At 32.5% G+C, this 21,902-nt stretch overlaps 1 pseudogene; it reads right to left on the minus strand.

Moving 5' to 3' along the window:
• Positions 1–5,162: 5,162 nt before the first annotated feature.
• LOC148239681 (agamous-like MADS-box protein AGL80 pseudogene) lies at positions 5,163–6,209 on the minus strand (annotated as a pseudogene).
• Between the last annotated feature and the right edge of the window lie 15,693 nt (positions 6,210–21,902).

The raw sequence follows: 21,902 nt of genomic DNA on the forward strand, positions 1-21,902 counted from the left end.
GACATAAATAATTTTCTAACTCAACAATCTGTGAATAGTTAACTAATACTCTATGTAAAAAGAAATGTACAATATATACATATACATATTTAAATATATACAATCACATAGAATAATAAATAAAGAAAAATATTTTTGATGGCTAATTTCAAACACTTTCAGCAATTAGTATTTTGAATTTCTTTTACATATATAAATACTCAAAAATCAATGATATAAAGTCTCTTGCTACTAAAAAAAATGTTACTAATATAAAACAAGGTCATCTTTAACTCCAGTGACACAAATTACAACATTAAATTTTTTTAAATGTTATAGTATGTTACTCTAGTATCTGTAGTACGATGTTGTAATTGATTCTTAATGACAATGACCAGTATTTAACCTTTATTAGTGGGATCACTTATTCAAAACCAATTTATACTTTTGCAATAACAGTTTAAAAAATTCATAAGACACAATATAAGTACTTTTTAAAAATGAAGATAAATGTAATAATACATTGAAACCACTTATATACCACTGTCAAAGTGTATAACACTAACATCCATGTGAAAAGTCTAGTATTCAAATTTTAATTATTCATTTGGCTATATTATAATTAATTTTAACATATGATAGCATTATTAAAATTTATTTTTATTAATTTTTACGTGCAATAAATTATATATTTATTTTTGTGTTACGTAAGAATCGAATCTTCAATTCTTATTTTTGTAGAGGAAGAGAAGTACTATTTGATTTAAAAGCCAAGTATTATCATGCTTTAATTATATTTAACTTTTAGTAGGATTGATTTCTATTAAGGTGGTTGGTAATGAAGTAAAGATCCTAGAATTGGAACTATTGGGCCTTTGGCCCGATCATTAAGGGATGGCATCAGTTCCCATTAATGAAGAACACGTCTACTCGTAATTTTATATAAAAAGTTAACAAATTAGTCAAATTATCACCTACATACCTTTTTATCTAATCTGTTAACTTTTGATATCAACTATTTTCTAATAAAAATATATTGAATGTATTTATTTATTTATTTTTTTAATATGTCAATTTAGTGATATATAAAAGAACTTAAGTTTAGTTACTTTATTTAAAATTAAATTTGCAGCCTATTTTATATATGGATTATAGAATTAGTTATATTGATATTTAATTGTAACATTTCATTTTCTCATATGATTGATTACATTAATATTTAATTCTAATTGTAGTAAAATTTTTAATTAAATAGTTAGCATAATTTTTAATTTTAAAAAATTCAATTACACAATAACACAAGTACAACATATTAATAAAGTGGAATCTTTACTAAATAAAGGGAAGTAAATATGGTTAGTGACATTCGATGAATCATTTTTTTTATCATTGTAAGTATATATATATATATAATCTCTCTAAATAAGACGCACACAACGAAGTTATAATATTTAAGAATACAAAAAGAAATAAAAAGGTAAAAAAATAAGAACACATTACATAAAAAAGTCGTGACACAATACATCCTTTATAGATAAGCGAAATTCATAGTTAATAAGTGAAATACAAAGTAAATCTTTATAAATCATATGGATGTTCCCTTGTTTTAATGTGTTAAAAACACAGCTACTGCCACCTGCATACCATTTTATATGAATGCTTGAACTTTTATAAATTTAATAGAAGATTAAAAATGTATGAGTTTGTATATGATTTGTTAACTCTTTATATAAAAGCTAACATTAATAAGGAACATGTATATCAAACAAATCATTCTATAACATTTTGGCATTCCACTTAATGTTGTAGAATGCACCATATCTTACCTTAAATAGCATATTCTACTATATTATAATGCTCCATTCCCCATTCCTTACTAATAACTCGCCAACCCTTGTCTCATTCTTTATATAACCCCTCTCGCTCCTTGGCCAGACACGACAAAACGTCATGACTAGAAACAAGGTTAAACTTACCTATATCACTAATAACTTTGCAATATAAAAACTTGTGCAATCATTTACAACCCCTATGACTCGTAACCAGAGGTTTGGCATTCCCCTCTCGGAGCCCAACACGTATTGGCCTATTTCAAGAGGATCTCCGGGATGGAGTAGAATAAGAAGATAATGAATTAAAAGAGCTTCCTATGATAGATGATCACCAAGGAAACCGACAAACTAAAGAAGAAACACAAAGACAATCAGGAGAAGTATATCATGCATATAATTTTTCAAAGCTTTGTTTGGAAGCCCCTCCACCAACTCAACCTCATTGATCTCAACTGGGCTGGCTAATTAAACAAAACCTAAAAGAAATCCAAAAGAAGGTAGAAACACTCAGTAAATCACCTGAGCCTCAGTGGGCCACAAATGGAGGAGTGATGAAGGGTCCGGGGGAGACATCCTCTCAGATCAATGCGGATTCTTTATCACATAAGCTTCAGCAATTATAGTGAGGGTTCATTAACGTTATTAACTGCAAGCACAACAACAGCTCATTTAGTGTTTGGTAACGGGGACAAAGTGGAGATGATGGTGTTGTTTGATAAAGATTATATATCTGTGTGTATACGTATAAAGAAATACTTATTCTATTTGCTATTTAGACAAAATTGCTATTACATCACAATAATACGACATATTTAGCAAATTAAACAAGATACTGTCCAAACTGCTTAAAGGAGCTAGTTGCAAGTGAACACATATACTTATCATCAATGCTCTGAATTGGTAATATATATGTGACTATAATTTTTTTGTCTTTTAAAATATAGCGAACAAAGATAGATTATTCTATATATCTATAAATTATTATAACCCGAAATAAATTGAATGAAATAATTAAACAACATATTTATAATTTTAGCATATTTTTCCTGATACACGCATAATATTCATATTAATAAAAATATTAATTATTTGAGATATTTCGATTATATGGAGGTTTTCTTTGAGGAAAATATTATTCCTTAATGCCATTATTCTAAATTTTAATTTAAAGATTGGAAGAGCGTATCCATATGTATTAAATTCTATACAAAAATCTCATTTGAAATATAAATAAATTTGAGCAGCTAGCTAGCTTAATCTTCCTCCTATCTAGACTAAATTTCTACATATACTACATCAATAATGCTTGTGTCATCACTACATTATGTAAACAAAAATAGAAAAGAAAAGAAGAGAAAAGGGCATTATGATAGCTTAAAATTACATTGAGCGTGCAGGGGGAGGGGAGAAATTAAGGAACGAAGAGTTGTACTAGTACAAGAGATATAAAATATTAAAGAGAAGATTAATCTGAAGAAAATCATAACACAAAGAAATCCAAGTACATTTATGCATGCGACTCGACGACTACGACTATGATGATGATAGTTACAACTATTATTATGACTACAACTATTGAGACAACGACTACGACGACTAAAAAATAGATAACATATCTTTGTAGTGGAATGTAATTAGTTATTTAAAGCAGATCTCAAACAACAATCCAAAAAATTTAAAAGTAAATATCATAATACTCGATTCCTAAGGGTAGTGAAACGCACTGGATCATATCAGTCCATTATTTTGGTTGTTCTTATTTGTGAATGACACCATCATCTCTACATATTCCCCGTATGTTAAATGAGGTTGTTGTTGTGTTTACAGGTTCATCCTGTCAACGAACCACGTCTGTAGTTGTTGCAACTTCTGCACAGGATGATCCTCCTTGATCTTAGTGAATGTCTCCCTATGACCCTCCATCACTCCTGCGCTTGTGGCCTCCTGAGGCTGAGGTGACTTCCAGAGTGTTTCAATACTCTATTTTATTTCTTTGAGGTTTTGCTCGATGAGCCAACCCAGATGTTGAGATCAATGAGGTTGAGTTGGTGGAGGAGCTTCCTGACATGATATGCGCAAGATCGCGATTGTCCTTGCACTATTTCTTCAGTTGATCGGTTGCCTTGGTGATCCTTTGGTGTAAGACGCACTCTTGATTCACCATCTTCTTGCTTTGCTCTATCTTGGGCATCCTCTTAGAGTCAGCAAGCACGTGTTGGGCTCCGAGAGGGGAAGGCCAAACCTCTAGTTTTGAGTCATAGGGGCTGTAAATGATTGCACAGGCTTTGACATCGCACAGAGTGCTGAGTTCACTCACTTTTTTCATCAACTCCTTCTTCTTTTTTTTAATAGCTTTTCTTATAGAGTCATTAGTGATATAAGTAAGCTCAACCTTATTTCCAATCATGGTGTTTTGTCGTGTCTGGCCAAGGAGCGAGAGAGTGTTTGTATAAAATGAGACAAACATCCAATAGTTATTAGTAAGGAATGGGGAGTGGAGCATTTAATATAGTAGAATATATCATGTAAGGTAAGATGTGGTGCATTTTAAAACTGCAAGTGAAATATTCAAATTATCTCCAGAAATATTATGTCTTTAATAGGGGATATAGGAAAATCTTGTGAATTAAGGAATATAATTCACAAAATTTAATTAGTAAAATGTTGAATGGCTGCACTTATCTAAAATTATCCAATCCTGACCGTCCCTTTTCATAACAAGTTATTGATTCACTGTAATGCATTTATATACCTACTATCTCTTGCATTATCCCCAGCATGCATTCACATCTTACCTAAACAATTATGTGAGAAAATGAAATGTTATAATTAATATCAATGTAATTAATTCTACAATCCATACATAAAACTGGCTGCAAATTTAATTTTAAACAAAGTTGCTGAACTTAAGTACTTTTATATATCACTAAACTGACATATTCACAAAAAAATAAATAAATACATTCAATACATTTTTAATAGAAAATGGTTGATATCAAAAGTTAACAGATTGTATAAAAAGGTATATAGGTGATAATTCAGTTGATTTGTTAATTTTTTATATAAAATTGTGAGTAGACATGTTCTTCATTAATGGGAACTAATGTCATCCCTTAATGATTGGGCTAAAGGCAAAATAGTTCCAATTCTAGGATCTTTACTTCATTACCAACCGCCTTAATAGAAATCAATCCTCCTAAAAGTTAAATATAATTAAGGCATGATAATACTTGCAAGTGGTAATTCTCTGCCTCTAGAAAAATAAGAATAGAAGATTCGACTCTTATGTATCACAAAAATAGATATATAATTTAAAATATTGAGGTGAAGATTAATTTAAAGAAAATCATAACACAAAGTAATCTAAGTACATGAATGTATGTGACCCGACGACTATGTCTGTGAGGATGACAGCTATAACTATTATGATGACTACAACTATTTAGATGATGACTATGACGACTAAGAAACTAACAACATATCTCTATGGTGGAATTTAATTCATTAGTTAAAGTACATCCCCAATAACACCCAAAAAAATTCAAAATCAAATATCATAATTCTCAATTTCTAAGGGTAATTAAAAACACTGGACCATACAAATCCATTATTATGGTAGTTCTGATCTGTGAATGGCACCATCATCTCTACCTGTTCCTCGTTCAACCCGACATAATGCTGTTGTTGTGCTTGAGGATTCATCCCATCAACGAACTGCATTTGCGGCTGCTGTAGCGTCTGCACCATAGAATCCTCCTTGATTTGAGTGAAAGTCTCACCAGGACCCTTCATCACTCCTTTGTCTGTCACCTCCTGAGGCAAAGGTGACTTGCTGAGTGTTTCCATGCTCTTTTGGATTTCTTTGAGGTGTTGTTCGATGAGCCAACCCTAATCGTTGAGATCAATAAGGTTGAGTTGGTGGAGGGACTTCCCAGTAAGACTTTGGAACATGATATCTATTAACTCCTTTTTGCGATTATCGTTGTGCTGCTTCTTCAGTTGGTCAATTGCTTTAGTGATCCTCTAGCGCAGGAAGCTCTCCTGATTCACCATATTCTTGCTCTGCTCCATCTCAGGCATCCTCTTAAAGTCAGCAAGCACATGATGGGCTCCAAGAGGGGAAGGCCAAACATCTGGTTGCGAGTCATAAGGGCTGTAAATTATTGTACAGGCTTTGAAATCGCAAAGAGTGCTAAGTTCACTCACTTTCTTCATCAGCCCCTTCTTCATTTTCTTGAATGTTGCTTTTCTTGCAGAGTTGTTAGTGATATAAGCAAGCTTAACCTTTTTTCTAGTCATGGTATTTTGTCATGTGTGCCCAAGAGGCGGGAGGGGGTATATATAAAACGACACAACGGTTGAATAGCCATTAGTAAGGAATGGGGGCGGAGTGTTTTAATATAGAAGAATATACCACGTAAGGTAAGATGTGGTGCATTCTAAAATTGCAAGTGGAATGCCCAAATTATCTCCAAAAATGTTATGTCTTTAATAGGGGATATGGAAAAACCTTTTGATTTAAGGTAATGTAATTAAAAAAATATAATCAGTAAATTGTTGCAAGCCTGTACTTATATAAAATTATTCAATTGTGGCCATCTTTTTTAATTAAAAGCTATTGCTTCACTGTAATGCATGCATCTACCTACTCTCTCTGCATTATTCCCAGCATGCATTCACACTTGAAGTCAATTATACATGGCAACCACACTCACAAATATTATCTCTTAACCATCAATTAATATGGCCATCACCTTCTAATCCAACTTAATTGCATGTCTTGATGTCTTACAGTTACCGCCATTTTATTTTTTAATTCTTTTTTTAAAAGAATACAAAAATCATAGATATTTTTTTTTATATCGGAGTTCACGTTACGTACTAATAATAATTTAAATTTATACTTTTAAAAGTCAATGGTATTAGTTAGAAAGTTGTTGAACTAATAGCTGAACTCAAAAAAATACAACAGATTAATATACCATTACCTTGTAAATTAATAGGGGATTTTGTGACATTAAAATGTTTTTTTTGAATCTGTTAATGTTTGTATTTATGATAAATATGAGAAATGTATTTGATTAAATTAGAATTATCTCTTGTTTTGTACTTTGAGTCCTCGTTATTACTCTATCAAATCTAAATAAAAATAATAGTTTTTTTTAATGCTAAATTTCTACAATATATATTTGTTTTTACCCTCTCATGTCTTTTCTCTATTTTTACTGGTTTGATCATTATATTGTTTATATGATTTTTATTCAACTAAATTGGCTTATATATTTCACAACACAAGAACAAATATTAATCGCAATATATATCTATGTATATATATCATAACTAAGTTTTTATGGTATTAGAATACTGTTGGAGTGTAATTAGTAATTATGTTCTGCATGGAAAATTTTGAAATCTTACAAATTAAAGTTTGCATGTCGAGCAAATTAACTATAAACCAAGTACGGGCCAGATGTTTTTTGTCTAATCCGGTTGATATATACATATATGTGTATATATACATGTAATATATAAGGTAGCGATGGAAGGAATACATGTTGAGGTAGGTAAATATATATTGAGATGTTTGTATATGTGTTTGGAAGGGTGAGCATCTAAATTTTTATGATGTGTAGGTAAATATCAATAGAAAGAAAAATATCAACAAGAAAAACACAACTTTTGATGGTCTTGTCGTATCATGTCATATAATTAAATTTTTCGTTTATGAATTATATAATCATATATATTGCAATTCTAATGAATTATGTAACATATATATAATTAATTTACATATAGATCAATTCAAACAAAAACTATTATAATTAAACTAATTAGCTCCCTAATTATTTAATGAATCCTTTGGCATATTAACCTAGTTTCCATCAATATAGATATGGGAAGAAATTATTTCAAATTGTATACTATACATATGGTTTGATGCACTAAAATATTTTGTGTGTGTATATATTTTCTTCTATATACAATTAATGATTTAAATAAAAGATTCTGCATCCAGTATTCAACATTCAAAAAAGTGTAATATATATATATATATATATACCTTCATATATAATTGCTCTCCTTTTTTACCGCCTGCCTAACTCAACTTTTAGGGAGATTCATTTTTGTTCCAAATATGTGGATTTGGAACTCAAGCCCACAATGTGCCGAAATAGTTACAGAAATATTTATTTTTATATATACAATAAATTTGCCGCACGCAAGGAACCGGATTCATAAGCACTTCCTGGATTACCATCATCGTACCACAATTATATATGCGCACCTTTTCTTTTGACTCACTTTATGCATATATATATATATATATACGATTTGCTCTCTAGCTAATTATAATGATTTGCAAACATTTCATATGTAATCTTTTATTTGTTTTTATACTCTTCTAATATGGACACACTAATAATTAGTTCCCAAGTCACAACAAAGTTTTAAAGTAGCCAAAGAATTGCCTAGTATCTTCTTCGATCTTCACAAGGCCTGCAAATCAAAATTAACAATACACATATATACATGCAAGAACATATTACATTTCATTCTCTATATCTATATTTATATTAAGATCTTGTACAAGTAGACAAGAAAAGTTAAATATATATACTGATAATTTTCATAGTCCTCCTATAGCCTTAACTACCACCAATCCCCTTCATTTTCTTTTCTTCAAAGAAAAAACTCCATGTATTAGATCCTTGATGCAAGCTTGATGCCACGTTAATTCACCAGCTCAGTGAACCTGTTATAACCATAGACAACTCTAAATATCTACTCATTCTCTTAGGTATAAGTTAAAAATCAAAGAAATTGACCATATTCAACATGTTCATTAATTTACCCTCTATATTAGCTTCAATTATATCCTATAAGAAAAAGTAAAAACTTGAAAAGTGTCAAATTGAGCATCATACAATAACATAAGTAGAAAAGTAAGAACTGCATGTGTAACTTTTAACAGCGATTCAATAGTTAAACAAACAAATAGAATAATCAATGTAAACCAGCATTGAGTTCTAATGGTACCTATACATACCCACTAAATAGCCTCTTTCATTGACTAGTTAGAACCAATGTTACAGCGTTGTAAACCCATCTAGAAGGCTAAAGAAATAGTCAAAACTAATAAAAAATCCTCCTATTCAATTTGATACTCTAAGATAAATACAATTCACCTTAAATCACTCCTTAGCAACTATCATCTCCTGATTCACCACTAGTCCAAAATCCTAGGTAAAGCTGTCATAAAAGCTATATTACTCACTAAAATCACCAATACTTGTCTTCTAAAGGTCTAGATCCAATTAAGTCTGGATGCTTTAGAGATTCTATACCTACTTAGGCTTATTAATTCACCAAGTTATTGAAGTCTCTAAGCTTGAAGTTGAGTTTAACTATAAGTGAAATAATATTCAGTAGTTTTAATGTCAAGACTGTTGATATTTTTCAAATTTGTTTCTTACTTAGCTTATCAATTCACCACGCTGAAGAGAAAGTTGTGTAAGGAGGCATGCTTTTTTCTTCTAACTTTGTTTTTTATTTTATAGTATTACGTGAAAATTTTAATTTTTTGGGCTGTCATCGAACAAATATGAGAAATAGGAGTTGGTATTTGTTCAAATAGGAAATACATCTCTTTACTCGAGTTGATGATGAAATAGAGAGGATGATTAGTTCAGTTTTGATAAGTGACTACATGCTTTATTAGATATTTAGAAGATTGGGTAGTGTTTTAAGCTTTGGCAATCTTCATCAATTGACTATCTCAAACGTACATAAGCTCCAATATTCTGCCATTCACTTCTTCTTACAATTTCTAAAATGTCGAAATAGTTAATTGTTACATGATAAATAAAAATAAATTATTTTAGAAATAAGAAAGTTAAAAACATAAAAATTTTAGTATAAGTACGTATATGCATATATATATATATAGCTAAAGCTTAAACAATTATATCTAACTCATGAAAGAATTCTTTGTTGAAATGTAACTTACCTTTTGATGTATCTGTATGAGGCTATGACGGGGGATCATATAACAGATGTTTTAAGAATATGCTCTTTTCATGTTTAGCTTCTATTTTAAATTACCTATATTATCATATAATTTTATTCTTAAATTGTGCTTTTCATTTTCCAAAGTGTGGCAATTTTGTGTTTTCTTGTAATTCTCTCTTTAAAAAAGAAGGAACTATCCTTGTTGACAAAATTATTTTTTATTATTCAAAGAGAAAAAGGACATGAGACTGCCATTTTATTAATAAAATATCTTTTAATTAAGAAAAAATATGTGATACTTAACCTACAACCAAACCCTTAAAAAGATTTACCCCCAAAGAAAATTTTAGGTTACTTCACCAACAAAGAACTAATTGTCTGGAATTAATTAACAGTGTTCTGTATAAAATGAACTAACAGAGTAATATAATACGACGAATAAAGATTAAGTTGATGTTAAATGGCTATTTTCTTTGATAAATAAAGGTTATCTTACTTTTTAAAAAAGTTCATGATAATTAGAAAATTTAAAAGTGCTATAATAATAAACATATATATATATACTTCATTAATTATGTAAAATAGTAATGAATAGCTAAAACTTATAACGCAAACTATTTATAAGAAGATACTTTTAAATTATATTTCCTAAATATAACATCTTGAATCTTCCAGTTAAGGAAGTTAAGGGTAATTGATGCATCCCAAATCGAGGGAGCTTCGCATGTAAAGCAACCCTACAGGTAATCCAACATTTAAAAATATGTCCTCTAGGACTTCCGATATCACTTTTTTCATTTTCTTTTGTATATGATAAATTTATTTTTTTAGCCTGAGATAAATTATATTTGTATTAAATTTATTATTTAAAAAATAATAATCTTGTGCAAGAAGAACAAATTTTTTTTTTTTTCAAAAAAGTGTATAAAAGGAGAACTTTATTGAAAAAAATTTCATAGCTTAAAAGTCACGTATATAGATAGAAAAACAAGGCTAATAAAATAGTGAAAACATAGTTACAAAGAAGCAAAGGTCACACCTGAGGATTAATTAAAGTCATGCGGAATTAAAGACACTATAAAAGAACTGCATAACAACCTTATCTTGCCACTGTGAGGAGGCAAAAAGGCTCATATGCATCATATATACAGTTGGTAGTCAAGCTAATCATGAAGCTTGAAAAGCCGAACAATAAATTAAGTGCATGAAAGAATATCAACATGGAGAAACCACCAGAGATGCTGCTAGAATCAGTTGCATGCATCAACTCAAAACTACCTATGAATTAGCCTCGTCAAAGTAGAAATTTTGAGACGACACAAGCCCCTATTCATAGGAGGATTAGAATGACTACTAAAAATAGTACAATCATTAAATTATAAATGAAACCTTTATCTTAAAAGTTTAAACTAATAGGAAATAACTCAATTAATTATTTATATTCTAATACATCTTTTAAGCTTTAAGTCTACTTAGGTTAAAAGTGTGAATCATACACATAAGTAATAAATATTGTGCAATTTATATTTTTAATATAGTTATGGCTATCAGAGCCATATTTTGATAAAACTTCTCCCTCATCCTTTTCAGGACTCAATCCAACCATGTTCGCATTTCCTCTTGCTCCATAATGTTCTTCTCAACCATCTATCATTATTTATTTTCTATCAAACTCACCCCTATTCATTATTTTTGGATGGAAAACACAATTTATTCATATCTTAGCTATCTAAATTCTTCTAGATATATTAACAACTCCAATACCATGTTATCTTGTGGGAATAGAAAATTATATTTTATTATTAAGATACCACTATTTAGAGGCATATTATGTATATAATTTTACAAAGAAAAAATTAAGTGACAATTAAATACACATTTACACCATAAATGCACAAAAAATTCTAGAATAATACATTAGATCCATTTTGGGAGGGGGGGGGAATTCAGATTAATATTATCAATTAGAATGATTTATAGTTGACTTGGTTGGACCAATAAAATGAAGTATCCAGGCTCCATTTAGCAAAAACCAAATTGGTAATATATCGATGATTACCACTTATATCATAAACGACTCTATTTAGAAATAAATTCTAAATAAGAGCGATCTCAACTGTTAATCAGTCGAATAAGAATGATATGATTAATATGTTGAATATTTGATGGAAGACATGAAAGAAATGAATTGAAAAAAAAAAAGGAAGTCGTAGAAAAAGACGCGGTATTGGGTTGATTTATCCTATATGTGCAAATCTAAATCTGGCATATCTTTACTCAGAGTAGAGTCTAAACCTAAAAAAATTGAATAAAAAATGGAAGAAGCCCATTCAGGAACAAGAAAATGCATCGTGATTAAGATTTTATCTCGATGAAAAAAAAAATCAATGATGAGATAAGAATTTATATTCTTGGTAATAGTATATTCTTAATAAATTATTGTATTATTGGATCATATTTGCTAGTTCTAGTCAATAAAATTTCAAGCATTTTCATAAAAATGATTAATTATAGGTAGCTTCATATATCACTAATGAGTTGTTAGCTAATAGGTAGCTTCATGTATTATTAACCAAATTCTACGTGATACCAAAGATGTGTAATATGAAAGATGTATGGGAGGTTGTGTTGAGATGGTGATGTTTGCGATAGAGGGAAAACAAGTTGACTCGTCGTTGTGGTGTGGGATGAGGTGTTAATAGGAATTTACAGAGTTGTAAAGCTCTAGCAGATATGCACTATTTTCAAGTATCTGTGAATGAGTAAGAGGGAGCAAGAAAGCTGGGTAGAAGAGAGGAACGAATGGGTTTGAAAGGATATTGGTAAAAGATTGGAGATCTTTGGTGGGTGTGGGTGATATACATGCTTTTTGTTATTTCTTTTTTCTTTTTAGTGCATATATAGCCAGAGGAACACTTGTTCCAATTCTCAGAATCTATTAGGTATTCATTAACTCATATAGGCATGATCCGTGGAGCTTCTATACATACAATATGAAATTCATGCACAACCAAAGTTAATCAATTCTATGTCTACTAGTTTAGACATGTAGGTGTCTCGAAAAACCCTTTCATATTGTTGTTAAACATCATCACACATACACATATAGAAAGTTGTTTTAGATGTGTAATGTAGTGTTTATAATATGTTGTCTTTATTTATGCCTTTTTTTTTCCAATTATTTTATGCTCCAAGATTTCATGTATTTTAGATGATGCTAGTGGTTGATTTTGCTATATAAGCATTCATTATGGTTGGTTTTATAAATCTACTTTTTATTGATAAACAGTATATTATTTTTCAAAAAAATATTACTTTTAAAATATAGAATTGAAAGTTAGGATTTAGATTTTTTAGTCACAATTCATACATTTTATTAATTAGATGACACAATCTCTAAAAGATAATCTACAAAAATGCACAATTTGAATCTAAAATCTCTCATGAATAGAACAAATACCAATCATATTGTTAAGGAAAGTTTAGTTTGATCCAATTTTAAAATTGTATAATAAAAGTAATATATATGAAAACTTTTGTATTGATTTTTGTAATAACCGTAAAATTCTTAAAGAAATCAAACATATATTTCCTGCCAATTTAATGCAGTAAAAATATAAAAGTGTTATCTCTCTTTCAATAAAAAAATGATACTAGCCTGGTACTAATATATATGCCTTCTTCTTGACACTCCATATTAGTCTTTCAGATAAATTTCTTTTTTCAAAATGAAATATAATTTAACAATAGTAATTAACCATTTTAAACACAATAAAAGTACCATTAAACAATATATCCGATCACCATAATGTAGATTGAGAAGAAAAAGAAAAAGGCGCAACCATGTCCAAAAAATAATTAGAAGGAAACAATTGATTATGCATTACTGATTCCAACCTTTAAGATAAGTATGATATTCTGCAAATTGCATAATGGTATACATATAAATAATTAAAACCAGTTAAAGATTATACATACGATGAGCGAATTCGCAAGTGCACAAAATCGTTCAAATAATAAAGTGATAAGTAGAGTATCGTCCTATAGGGATTGTGTATCAAGTACCAGAATTGTAGAAATTATATTATTGTCTAGAAATCAAAATTTAATAATAATTTAATCAAAGCAAAATAATTAAATTAATAAAAACTATCGGTGTAAACCCATCAGAGTAATTGATTTCACCTGAATCTTAGGTATATCCGAGTTTTAATTTCACAATTAATTTAATCTAGTTTGCAATGATCGAATAAACTTAATGTACTTTTGGTTTTTCTCCCAGTATTAGCTAGGTTTATTAATTAATAACTACTAACTTTTTATAATAATTATTAATTTTAACACGAGTTTGTTAAAAAATCACGAAAATTTTCATCCCAAAAATCTACAATTTGAAAGCAAAAAAATAAAAGTAAAAATAAAAATAAATTACTTGCTTAATTTTCCTCAAATTTTCCTCCACTGCTCAGCTCCAAGGCCGCTTCTTTTTTCTCACTAGATTTTTGTTCACGTTAGCTCCCCACCAGATATGGGTTCACCTATGCTCCCCTTTTAACATTATTGATCTGGTTCTTTTTTTGGGCGGTAGAAAAATAGGAGATAGGGTTTTGCACGCCTCCCTTTTTCACTTTCAGCTACCTCCTTTTTTCTTTTTTAAAGCTGCTCATTTTTCTTCTTCAGAGATGCTTCCTTTTTCCTCTTTAGAACTACTTCATTTTTCTTCTTCAGAGCTGCTCATTCTTCTTGTTTAGAATTACTTCCTTTCTCCTCTTCGGAGTTGCTTTCTTTTTGCTCTTCAGAACTACTCCATTTTTTCTCTTTTCTTCTTCTCTTTTTAGTCTTTTTTTCTATTTCCTTCAGGAAACTTGCATCAAGAATTTTTTTCATTAAATGACTTTTAACTCAAAATTAATTCAAAAGTTATTCTAAATTTAAGTAAAAAGGATATAAATTTTTTTTTAAAATCGAACACATCAATATACTTCTGTATATATATATAAAATAATACTTATTTTACTTGCTACCTAAGCAATCGTATTAATATCACATATTTAGTAAATTATACAAGATACTCTCTAAATTACTTAAAGGAGCTAGTAGCCAGTGTACACATGTACTTCTCACCAAAACTCTAAATTGGTAGTATATGTGTGAGTGTAATTTTTTTGTTCTACAAAATATAGAGAACAAAAATAGATTATTCTACATATCTATTAATTAGTTAGAAGTCGATTTATGACTTAATTTAACGTATTTTGCCAGATACATGTATAATATTTATATTAATCAAAATATTAATTGTTTTAGATGTTATGATTATAGTGGGACTTTCTTTTAGGAAAACACTACCTGTTAATGCCACTATCCCAAATTTTAATTCCAAGATACAAAGATCGTATCCATATCTATTAAATTTTATCCAAAAATATAAAAAAAATTAAGGAGCTAGCTAGCTTCATCTTCATCCTAACTAGACTGAATTTTTACATATACTACAATAATGCGTCTATCCTTGCTCCATTGTGTATAAACGAAAAGAAAGAAAAGAAATGTGACGTCCTCATGCCGAACAAGGCACCAACGTCCAAATGAGCAAACATAAAATAGATATTTACATTACAGTAGAAGTATAGATTCCATACAAAATTTACAAAAGACTGTATCCTGAGGCAATCATGCTATCTACCTTTTAGAATACAAAATATTAGATAGCATAATTAGAAAAACTAGCCTCAAAGTTTAAAACAAAATACAAAGTCTGCTCCAAACTATTCCTCTTGAAGGGAATCTAAACAGGGTGAACCATAATTTGTTTCCTAATCTACATCTAAGGGGGGATTGGATATGGGTGAGTTCTAATACTCAGTAAGATAAATGGAAATAATGCAACACAAATACATTTTAAAATACTCATTAATGTACGTTTAATAAAAAATTAATTATAATTTCAATTAACAAATTCAAATCAAAAGTTATCACCAAATATTCATATCCAAATCAAATGTCGAATTCATACGAATCCTCATGAAGATGCTCAACACTGTATTCAATGGGTTTACACAACTCACGCACGCAGGATGAAACTTATCTTTTGACACAATGTTTTTAATACTAATTTATTATCTAATTTATATTACACTGATTGCAAACCTACATGGTCAGCCGCTTACACCTATTTCTAGAGAGGGCAAACGGGATATCAATTAGTCATGCCTTGTTATTAAATAAATACAAACATACATTCATAAATATTAAATACAAATATAAATCTCTCAGGTCTCTCAAGTTGCCATCATTCATGCCCTTGAGCCCTAGAGCATGTGTAACGCCCAGAACGTGGGCATTTTTGTAATTTCCTCATTAATTATTTATCCAGCCAAAAAAAAAAAAAAAAAGCGTGGTGGCGCAGAGAACGGGAGAAGAAGAAGGAAGCAAAGACGTGCACGTCGCGAGCGGGAAGAGATGGGTTTTCGTGATTTTTGGAGAATCTTCAGTGCGAGGATGCTGATCTAAACAGCTTCGCTCCACTATAAGCAGCGTAGTGGCGCAGAAAACGGGAGAAGAAGAAGGAAGGAAGGACGTGCACGTCGCGAGCGGGAAGAAATGGGTTTTCGTGATTTTTGGAGAATCTTCAGTGCGGGGATGCTGATCTAAACAGCTTCGCTCCATTATAAAGAACGAAACTCGAAAAAAGAGAAAGGAGGAATCCTTGAGGCTAAAGGGGCGTAGAGAGAGAGAGGAGGCCGAGAAGAGAGAGAGAGCTCATATTCTCCATGGACTCTTCGCAAAATACTTAGAAAAATCCCCTCAAATTGTTCTTCTCATTCTTTATTTTCCTTCTACTCGTAGAACCAATTACTGGCCTCTACTTATTGACATAAGCACAAATATCACCCATCTCTGTATTTTCTTCAGCGCGACTCCAAGCAGCTCAGGCCATCTCTGTCACAGAAGAAGCTCTCTCTCTACTGTCCTTAATTTTCGAGCAGCAATCATATACATTGCAGCTTATCATCACCGAGACCCAACCTTCATTGCACAATTGATCGGAGCCGAATCACCAAAGCACGAACCTCACCGGAGAGCCGTCGCACCTGAGAGCACCGCCGCCGGTAAGCTTCGGTTTTCCGTAATTTTTTGGCTCCTCAAGGGCCCTAGGGTTGTTTTATCGTAGGGACCGATGCAAGTGTGGCCGAATTTGGCCGGAAATGGCCAAAAACGGCCAACCCGAGGCGAATCACCGCCGCCGGAGCACGGGGGAGTCGCCGTGCCAGAATTGCAATATTGGCCAAAAAGGGGCCCTGTGCCTAATTTGAGATTTTTTGGAACGCGTGCAGGTACCGTTAGTGCGTTTCAGTTTCCCGAAAAAATTCAGGGAAAATTAGGGACAGCCTGTAGGCGCACCGTTAAGCCGCATTCGGACCCCAAAACGAGTGAGGACCCCTCACCCTATTTCCTATCACGGTATTAAAGTTCAATAAATGATAAAACGGTATTTCATGAATCAACAAATGTGTGAAATTGTTTAAGGTCGCTAATGGAGCCCGAGTCTGGTGTGTTTGTCGGTTAGCTGTTGTTTGGCCTATTTTACGGTTTTAAATGCAGTATGAGGTCTGATGTTTTCATTTCATAATTTCGTGTGCATATATTACTGTTTTATTGATTATGGGTTGAATGACTGAGAAATCAATGCTGTATGTTGTCTTGCTTGGCATAAATTACTATTTGCTTGTTTGCGTGTGAATTGATTATACTGACTGAGGAAAAAGGGGAATGAAAGGTTATGTAAATTGATAATTGTGTGATGTGCTCAGCCTGACTAGATATTCTGGGAGATGGTGGACGGACCGGGTCCGTACCGGGATTGTGATCTCTCATACCGGACGGGGTATGGAGATCTTATGTGTTTTGGCGCCCATACCGGACGGGGTATGGGGACGGCCCGTTTCACCCTCATACCAGACGGGGTATTGAGGTTTATAGTTTTGGCGCCCATACCGGACGAGGTATGGGGACGGCCCTGAAATCTGATTACAAGTATTAAGGGTAACGGGTAGCGGAACCCCTATGGATCCCCATGGATACTAGTAGGCTGGTGAATGAGGAAAAGTGATTGTGTGATGATTGAATTACAAAGATGTGATAAGTATTATGTTACATAGTTTATATGATTTCATAATGATGATAATGTTATTGCTTTCGTATATTGTTTTATGAATCTCACCGAGATAAGTGAATGGTAAAGGTTTTATTACTGATAAATAGGTTTATTGTAAATTATGCTCCATTGGTCTTTTTGTGTTTTCTACCCACCTTTACTTCCGTGACGGCGAGATATTGTGATGTCTTTACTGGGCTAGTGTAGCTCATTCCTTATTTAATCATTTCAGTTCAGGAGGACATTGTTCCCGAGCCCGTTCCGCAAGAAGATGACGAAGGGGATGCCTAAAGACTCCATAGTCATATCCATAGCTTTTACTTCAAATTTCTCTTTAGTTAGTTAATCTTTTATATTTTGAGCACGTTTTGGTTTTAGTGTAAGGGATGTTAATCGAATTTTGACTTCGCTTCCGCATTTGATATTTTTAATATACAGTTCATTATGAATTACCGTGGGCTGTTACAGCATGAATATCAAATCATTCAGAGTCTCAAGGACAACTGAACTACTGTTTCGTTAAGGGACCAAAACCGGCACCCATATTCTAGCGATTTCAGAAAAAATAATCAAAATCAAATTTCCCTTAAAAGAAATATGGTAAACCAGATTTAACTAGACTTTGTGTAACACCCCAATTCTTATTATTATTATTAGTATTATTTTATTTTAATTTTTTGTAATTTTTATATGAATATAATGATTTATTGTGTAATAATATATGGTTTTAATTTAGTTTAATTTAATTAAATAGAAATAATGATAATAATAATAATAAAAAGGGGTAAAATTATTTTAGGGATTTAATTGAAAACAATTTTGGAAAAAAGTGGTGAAAATTTGGGTTCTAGGGGTATTTTTGAAAAGAAAATTAAAAACCAGGGGTTAAAATGCAATTTAAAAAAAATTGTGCCATGTCAGCAGCCCGGTAATAGCCCCGGCCAACCAGGACATGCCATGTGGCAAAGACCTGACTCGAGAGGCCACGCAGAAGAGAGCCACGTGGGCGATCTATGTGTGCGCGATCGAACGGCTGAGATCCGTTCCCGCGTGCACGGACGGCCCAAATCAAAAGCGCATGCCGATGGCTCAGATTGCACGCGCACGGACAGCCTAGATTGAATCACGCATGGACGGCCTAGATTGCATCGTGATGAACGGTCCAGATTAATTTCCTATTTAATCACGATCGGATGGTCCAGATTAAATCGCGATGGATGGCTCAGATTAAAAGCGGATTGTTATAAATAGATCTCATCTGCACCCAAACCCTAACCCTAGCCGCCAGAGCCCCTCGCCGGAGAAGACAGCCCAGCCGCTGGGGAGCCGACCGCCGCCACCCGCCGCCACACCGGAGCAATTTCCAGTCGCCAAACGAGGTAAAATTTTTTTTCCTTGGCTCAGATTTCGATGTTGAACCCACCTATGGCCAAATTAGAGCAAAAACACCATCGAAGCCCAACGGTGCCGCCGTGGATTTTCTCAATTTTTGCCTCCGATGAAGCCCTTTTCGATTCCCGTTCGATGTAATTTTTCCATTATTGTGACCACCATTCCTTCCTCTACAGGTTGACCGGAACAAAACACCAAATTACGACTCGAGCTAGAGGAGCTGTCGCACCGGAGAGCCCTGCCGCTGGTAAGTTTTAGTTTTTGGTGTTTTTTCGGCCCACCGAGGGTCCTAGGGATGTTTTCTCACAGGAACCAATGCAAGTTAGGCCAAATTTGGCCAAAAATGGCCAACCCGAGGCGGATCACCACCGCAAGGCGGAGCACGGTGGAGCCGCCGTGCCGAAATGCCAAAATATGCCGAATAGGCCTTAGGTCTAATTTTTGAGTTATTTGGGACATGTGTAGATATCGTAAGTGTGTTTCAGTTTCCGGAGAAAAAATTCAGGGAACCTAGGGACTGCCTGTAGGCGCAGTGAAAATCCGGTCTTTGACTTCGAATCAGGTAAAGACCCCTCACCCTATTTCCTATCACAGGATTAAAGTCTAATAAATGATAAAACTGTATTTGTATGAATTAAATAGATATACATAATTATTACAGTTGCTAATGGAGCCCGAATCGGACATATTTCTCTGTCAGTTCCTGTTTGATTTATTTTACAGTCTAAATGCAGTATGGTATCTGATTTATTTATTTTATGGTTTTGAATGCATGAATCACTGTTTACTTCATTATGGCTTGATTTTGTGAATCTGATGATATGCTTGCCTTGTTGGATGCTCGTTACTTATTTAAGTATTCATGTTTATGTGAGAAACGGAAAACTAAGAAAAAAATAGAAAAGGTATGTGAATTGATAAATGGATAAGTTGACAGTCTCGCTAGATATCTTGGGAGATGGTGGACGGACTGGGTCCATAGGGAACCCTACCGAGAATGTTGTCCGATACCGGATGGGGTATAGAGACTTTAAATATTTTGGCGCTTATACCGAACGGGGTATGGGGACGGTCCGCTTCACCCTCATACCAGACGGGGTATTGAGGTTTATTGTTTGGCACCCATACCGAACGGGGTATGGGGACGGCCTTGGAAATTTAGTTTGTCAAGGGAATGGTTCACGGGTAGCGGGGACCCCTATGGATCCCCACGGATACTAGTAGGCTGATAAAAAGGGGGCAACTATTGTTTGATGATTGAAATATAAAAGTATGACATGTACTATGTTACAGATTATGCATGAATTTATGATATCTATGATGTTATCGTTTCCATGGGTCATTTTTATAAATCCCACTTAGGTAAGTGGACGGTAAATGGTTTGATTATTGATAAGTAAATTTACTTGAAACTTGTGCTCCATTGGTTGTTTTTGGTTTTCTACCAATCTTTACGTCCGGGATAGTGATATAGTGTGATGTCTTTACTGGGTTAGTGCAGCTCATTCCTTAACCATTTCATATCAGGAGGACTTGGTTCCTAAGCCCGATCTATAAGAAGACGGCGAGTAGATACCTAGATATTTATTAGTTTCTTTTATAGTCTTTCATTTCCAGTATTTTCCTTTAGAGGACTTATTTTTGGTATTGTTAGTACCTTTAAGTTATTGTGTAAGGGATATTAACCAGAACCTTTTATTTCGCTTCCGTACTTATATTCTTTATATACATTTCCTTTTAAATTTTCGGGGTCGTTACACTTTGTGTTTGTTAAATTTTGACTCTTTATTTTATTAGTTAACTTTTTAGATTCTTTTATTGTTGTGTTATTTTTCCTTTAGTCTTTTAATTTCAAGTTTTTTAAAATGTTAATTCTCATCTTTTTATAATTATTTATAGATTTAAAATTTCTTTCTTACAAGTTTTTAATTTATAAAATTATTCTTAGAATTTTAAGATTTTATTAATTTTATTAGATTTATTCTTTTAAATTAACCACATCATTTTTTGCTATACCAAATTTCAAATTTATACCAATATTTTTAAAATACCAATTTGTCCAAAATTTACTTAGTTTATCGAATTATAGATTTTATTTATTTATTTTACCTTGTGCTCGAGGGAATTTACCCTCTTACCCGCATCTGCAGTATGGGGAGCACATCTGCGAAGACACCTCAGCATCAGTAGAAGCCTGCTAGGTCAACACGACGCGCAAGGCTTGTTGCAATGTGCAGCTACTTGGAGTGTAGTGGCACTCCCACACACAGACCCTATGCGCAAATGCGCACCAGCACGGATCGTTGTGCCATGAACATGCCCGTACGACTATGACGACAACAACTACAACTATTAAGACAACGGCTATAGGTCTGACAACCTATCTATATGGTGGATTGTAATCAGTTATTTAAAGTACATCTCCAACAACTTAAAAAAAATTAAAAACTAAACATCCTAATACTCGATTCTTGAGGGTAATTAAACCTGTTGTACCATATCAGTCCATTATTCTGGTTGTTCTTATCCGT

Source organism: Carica papaya, unplaced genomic scaffold, assembly GCF_054855325.1.
Source record: "Carica papaya isolate Zhongbai unplaced genomic scaffold, ASM5485532v1 h2tg000022l, whole genome shotgun sequence".
Lineage (NCBI taxonomy): Eukaryota > Viridiplantae > Streptophyta > Magnoliopsida > Brassicales > Caricaceae > Carica > Carica papaya.